Here is a 6,000-nt window from a genome sequence, read left to right as displayed (position 1 = left end):
ACAACCCTTCATCACATGTGGTACAATGAAATGTCCTAAAAGAGAGATGCCAGAGGGCTCTGGGGGAGAGTGGGAAGAGGATAGATTCTGGCTGGGGAGACTCAAAGGGTAAAGGGATCAAAATAGATGGAACAGTTGGAGGGAAGCTGGAGACAGGGAGGCTAGGAAGATGACAAGGTACCAAGGTATGGAGAAGACCTATGCAGTTGACACATGAAGTGGGCAGAGGTGCCCTGACAGGATCTAAATGCCAAGTCCAAGGAGTTGGTGAAGAGAAATTAACAGCCAGTTTCTAAAGAACACGAGGACTTGTTGCTTCTTATATTTATAAAATCAATGGTGGGTGTGTAAGAAGCAGTAAAGTGGATGCTTATTTATGCAATAAATATTTCTAGAAAGATCAGGAATCTTTAGTATAGTAACCTTCTTGGAGTGAAACCGGGTGGCTGAGGGACAGGGATGGGATGCTTTTCATTATTTATCTAATTTTTTTTTTTGTAATTTGAACCCAACTCAATACTTCCACTGTTATTAAGAACAAAGCATCCACTCGTTGAAAGCAAAGATGCTGAGGTCAGACGGCCCTGCATCTGAGTCTCCACTAGTTGAGGCTCCATTTTCTCATCTGCAAAATGGGGGTAATAGTTTTTCCTTCATGGGTTTGGGCAAGGATTAAATGAGATCGTATGTTTGGTTGCCATCACTGCAGTAAGTACAGGCTAACTAGATGCTATTAATATGAATAATTAGGGCCTCCCTGCTGGTGTGAGGGGTTAAGCACCACACTATGAAGCAATCCGCAGCCTCTGCAGCACAAGTTGATCCCCGGTGGCCAGGGAGCAACCCACAAGGCGAGGCAGACCTCTCCTGACTCGCCCGCTGCTCCCCTCAGTAGTGTGTTTCAGTCAGTCTGCCTGTTCTGTTCCCCACTCTCTCTCTGGTGAATCCTTTCACACCCCGCATCTCTGGCCTGTACCCCAGCTCTTGTATACATAAGTAAATAAATCTGTAAAAAATATGAATAATTAATAACAATCAATCAGATGGACCCACACTCCTCCAGAGGTGTCTCAGCTTGACACAGTGGAGTGGGTTAAGGGGAGGGATATGGAATTGAACATGGCTGAGTACTGGCTAAGCCACGCTGACTCTCCTCCATCCTCCTCCTAAGAGGAGCTAAGAGGTGGGGACAGTTAGCAAACTGCCAAGCCCAGCGACCTGTGAGTTAGGAGTTATGTGGAGGGAGTTTTTTTGTTTGTTTGTTTTTTGTTTTTGAGGGAGATTTTGAAATGGTCTCTCTTTCCTCTCTCCCAGGCTCAGGGAGACTTCCAGTCTCTCCTCTCTGTCCCTCCATGGAGGGGTGAGCTGAGGTGAGGGAAGACATTGCCTAGGATGTGACATGTTCTTGTTCCAATCCCAGGAAGATGCAGAAGCCCCAGAGGCTAGACACTGAAGAAGGGCCTGAGGGTCCAGGCCTAGTTCCCTTAGCCCTGTCACAAGTTCCACCTCCCTGCCTCCTTGGAGGCTCCTGAGACCACCCCGCCACGTTGAAGGTCGCAGGCAAGACTCATCTGGGGCCAGACGCTCTGGGGACACCCGCACATGCGGAGCCTGCCACCCGCAGGGAGAGAGCGGAACTGCAGCTCCGCCTCCAGCCCTGCCCCTGTTGAATTCCCTTCTGTGGATGTTTTCTCGGCGGCTTTCCAGGCCAGGCTACAGGGGTCTCTGCCCTGATGGGGTTTACAGTCTATTGGGACGAATGCCAACAATGGAAGTACTGGCAGCAACCATATAATCTGCTTTTTGTTGACACCTTTGTTCTGATTACATAAGTAACATGTTCATTGTAGAAAAATTAAGAAGAGAATTAAAATCCAGATATAATATCTGTTCACATAGAAGTACAGTCCTCAGTGTCTTCTGTGCACTTAAAAAAAAGGAAAAATAGGGCCTCCCCTGGTGGCTCAGCGGTTGAGCGCTGGGCTGCGAAGCTGCCCGCAGCCTCTGCAGCGCCAGTTCGATCCCCTGCCACAGGGGAGGGTCCCACGTGGCACATAGACCTCTCCTGCCGTGCCCGCTGCTCCCCTCAGCAGTGTGCTTCGGTCCTTCGGCCTGTTCTGCTCCCGGCTCTGGCTCTGGTGAATTCTCTCACCCTCCTGTGCTTCTGACTGTACCCAAGTGCTTGTATAAATAAATAAATAAATAAATCTTAAAAAAAAAAAGAAAAAATACATTTCATCATATTTTTCAACCTGTTTTGTTTATTAAACTGTTTTATTAAACTGTTTATTAAGCTGATATGCCAGCTCTTATGCTATGTTGGCTTTGTTTTTAATTTAATGAAAAAGTAGATGATTGGGGCCTCCCTGGTGGTGCAAGGGGTTAAATTCTCAGTGCTATCAAGCTATTGCCAGCCACTGCAGCACAAGTTCAATCTCCGGCTAGGGAGGTGACCCACATGGCGCAGCAGACCTCAACGGTCTCACTGGCTGCTCCCCTCAGCAGTGTATTTCAGTCAGTCCACCTGTTCTGCTCCCTCCTCTGTCTCTGGTGAATCCTCTCACCTGCCCTCCACCCTGCACTTCTGGCTTACATGCCAGTTCTTGTATGCATAAGTAAATAAATCTTTTTTTAAAAAAAAAGAAACCCTAATTGAATGAATTAATGATGCTGATCAGCTCAAACAAGATATTCAGAGGATGAAGGTGGTAGTTATGACATCCTGGCTTCTGCCTGCAGCCTGCTCAGAATAATGCCTTGGTACATTCTCCTAGGATTAGTGTCTTGGTGGACAAATATTTCTTGGTCCAGGAATTGGAAATGCTTTCAGCTGGGAGAAATCACAGTAAAGAGCATGCAGGATGCCGCAGATAAGCTTTCCTCTAAGCCAGCCCTGCCCTTGGCTAGGCAGCCTCCCTCAGTCTCATTTCAATGCCTCCCCCATCAGCAGCTGCCCAGAGTGTTGAATATTGAGGTGCCCCTTTCCACTCCCTGTTTCAAGGGAATAGAGCATCAGAGGGAGCCTTAGCGGCATCCGCATGAGTGTAAACATCACCAGCTGCCAGAGGGAATGACGTCAAATCCAGGCCTGATTGACCATGGCCTTGGGAAAGCTCCCTGCACAGAGAGGCTTGATGCCCTGGGGGTGGGGGTCACAGAGAGGAGATGCACAAGCTGGGAACTGCCAGCTCAGCACCCTGAGGACATAGCTGATGGTTTTGTCTATTCTCAAGGATGTCAGGACTTGAAATCTTTTTCTTTCCAAACCGACTGAAATCAGGAATTAAACAGTTGTTCTTTTTTTGTTTGTTTGTTTTGTTTTGCTAATCCGTATTCAGAGCCTCGGATCACTGTGACCTCTGGGTGATCTTTGGGAGCTGAGATTGTTTTACCTAAAGTAAAGTCTTTATGGCTTTGAGGTTAAAAGAACAGACTCCTGGCACTTGCCTGAAACCGTGTGAGTGGGGGCAACTTCTAGCACATCTCAGAATCTCAGTTCCCTCATTTGAAAAATAGGAAGAATAGCATCTAGCTCACAGGCACATGGTTGGGATACATGTATATTCGGTGAGTCCCTATCATGTGTTGAGTCCTGGGGTCACACCAGTGAAGAAAACACAGTCTCTGCTTCCCTAGTGTTCACCAAAGGAAAGCAGACAATAAACCAATGAATATTTAATATAGCAGATGGTGGCAACTTAAGAAGGATAGAGTGTCAGGATGGGGGTGTTATTTCACTTAAAGGTGGCCTTTCTGATAAGGTAACTTCTGAGCTGAACTCTGAATGAAATAAAGAAGCAGTTCATGAGACTCTCTGGGGGAAAACCTCTTATAGAGAGAGAAATGAACGTAAGCAAAAGACCCAAGGCAGGAGAATGCCTGGCATATTCAAGAAAGGCAAGAAGGCCAATGTAGCTGGAGTGAAGTAGGCAAGAGGACAAGAGGAATGAGATCAGAGAGCTGGCTGGGAGTAGGGTGTCTAGGGCCTGGTAGGCCACTGGTAGACTGACGTTTACTCCGAGCAAGATGGGAGCCATTGGAGGATTTGAGCAAAGAGGGAGGTGATCTGACTTAGGTTTTAAAGGATCCCTTCCTCTGGCTGCCATGGAGAAAATAGACAAAAGGGGCCTCCTGGATGGCCTAGGGGTCTCAGTGCTATCACCACTATGGCCTGAGTGCGATCTCCGGCCAGGGAGCTGACTCATATAGCGCAGCAGACCTCTCCTGTCTTGCCTGCTGCTCCCCACTGCAGTGTATTTCAGTAGATCCGCCTGTTCTGCTCTCTACTCTATCTCTAATGAATCCTCTCAACCCCCCACACCTTTGGCCCACACCCCAGTTCTTTTATGCAAAAAAAGAAAATAGACTATAGGGAACAGGAATAGGAAGACCAGTTAGGTTGTTGCAATTGTCCAAAGAACAACTTCGATTAAATTGGTAGTAGTAGGTGGGTAAGAAGTGAAGTGGTCAGATTCTGGATATGTCTAAAGGAAGGGGTAGCAGGATTTATTAATGGATTGGATTTAAATTATGTATATGTTATGTCCATGCATGTGTGTGTGTGTGAGAGGCACACATTTGGTAAATGCCCATTCTCTAATCAGTCAAAGATGACCTGAAGAGTTTGACCTGAGAAATGGGCATTTACCGAAGTGGGGCAAACAATTTCTACAAAGCGGTTAGCATGACTATGGGCATGAAATATGTACTCAGTAATCATTACTTAGTTGTATCACCTGCAAGGGTTATGAAAGCCCTATGAAAAAATAAAATTTTAATTCACTTTTAGCATATCCCAGGCATTGGAAAATTTGGTTGTGGTCTTATATCCACCAATAGAATATAAACTGCATGAGGTAGATCTTAAAACTCTTGTGTACAGTTGCACATGTTGGGCACCTTGATTAGTATTTTTTTTTAAAGTCTTCATTTATTTATTTTTGCATAGAAGAACTGGGGTGTAGGCAGTAAGGCGATTCATCGGAGACAGAGTGGAGTGCAGAGCAGGCAGATTTAGTGAAATACACTGCTAAGGGAAACAGTGGGTGAGGCAGGGGAGGTGTGCAGCACCATGTGTGTGTATTACTTCCCTGGCAGAGAAGCCCCTTGGTTAGTATTTCATTAAATGAATCCTCACTACTACAGATGGTGGTTGAATGTCTTTCCAAGATTGAGCTGTTAGTAAATTAATAGATATATTTGAGAGGAATGGGTGAATAAATGCATATAATATTCCCATTTTAGAGAAGAGGAAACTACTGGTGGCACAGATTTGAACCTTGAGCTTGGAGCCTTTCCACGTTCCCACTTTTGGGCCTCATATGCTTGTCTGTGTTTCAGGATGCCTACGGATTTAATGACTGATTACAACCATAACATATAAAAGCCCAGGCTAGTCAGAAAAAAAGATCTAGATGAGATTGTGAAGCTCTAGTAATAGGATCCTAAATTTTTAATCTTTGTGAAACTGCACGGTCTTAAAGTATTTATTTTATCTAACTTGCCCAGGGTCCCTCAGGCTGTAAGGAAAGGAAGTGAGATGTGAACCAGTTTTTCCACACTAGAGTCCCTGTTTATTCCCTTACTTGGAGATTGTTAACCTGGGGCACAAGGACACTTAGTGGGTTTCCTATTGTGCATTATATTACTTCTTCTCCCAACATTGTCTCCTAAACCATATGTGCCTAGGAGCAGGTGCATGGTGGGGGGCAGGGAGTGAGGGGAACAGTAAGAAGAGTTCATAACTTTCATTATATTCTTTTTTTAAAGATTTATTTATTTATGCAAGAACTGGGGTACAGTCAGGGGCAGGGGAAGGTGAGAGAATTCACCAGAGACAGAGAGGAGAGAAGAACAGGCAGATGGACCAAAGACACTGCTGAGGGGTGCAGCGGGCCTAACAGGAGAGGTCTGCCGCACCATGTGGGTTTCTCCCTGGCCAACCGGGAATCGAACCCGCACTACAGAGGCTGCGGATAGCTTCGCAATATAGCGCTCAAC

The sequence above is a fragment of the Talpa occidentalis genome, unplaced genomic scaffold, assembly GCF_014898055.3.
Source record: "Talpa occidentalis isolate TD23 unplaced genomic scaffold, MPIMG_talOcc4v2.1 talOcc4.14, whole genome shotgun sequence".
Taxonomy (NCBI): domain Eukaryota; kingdom Metazoa; phylum Chordata; class Mammalia; order Eulipotyphla; family Talpidae; genus Talpa; species Talpa occidentalis.
Note: the sequence above shows the minus strand (reverse complement) of the source record.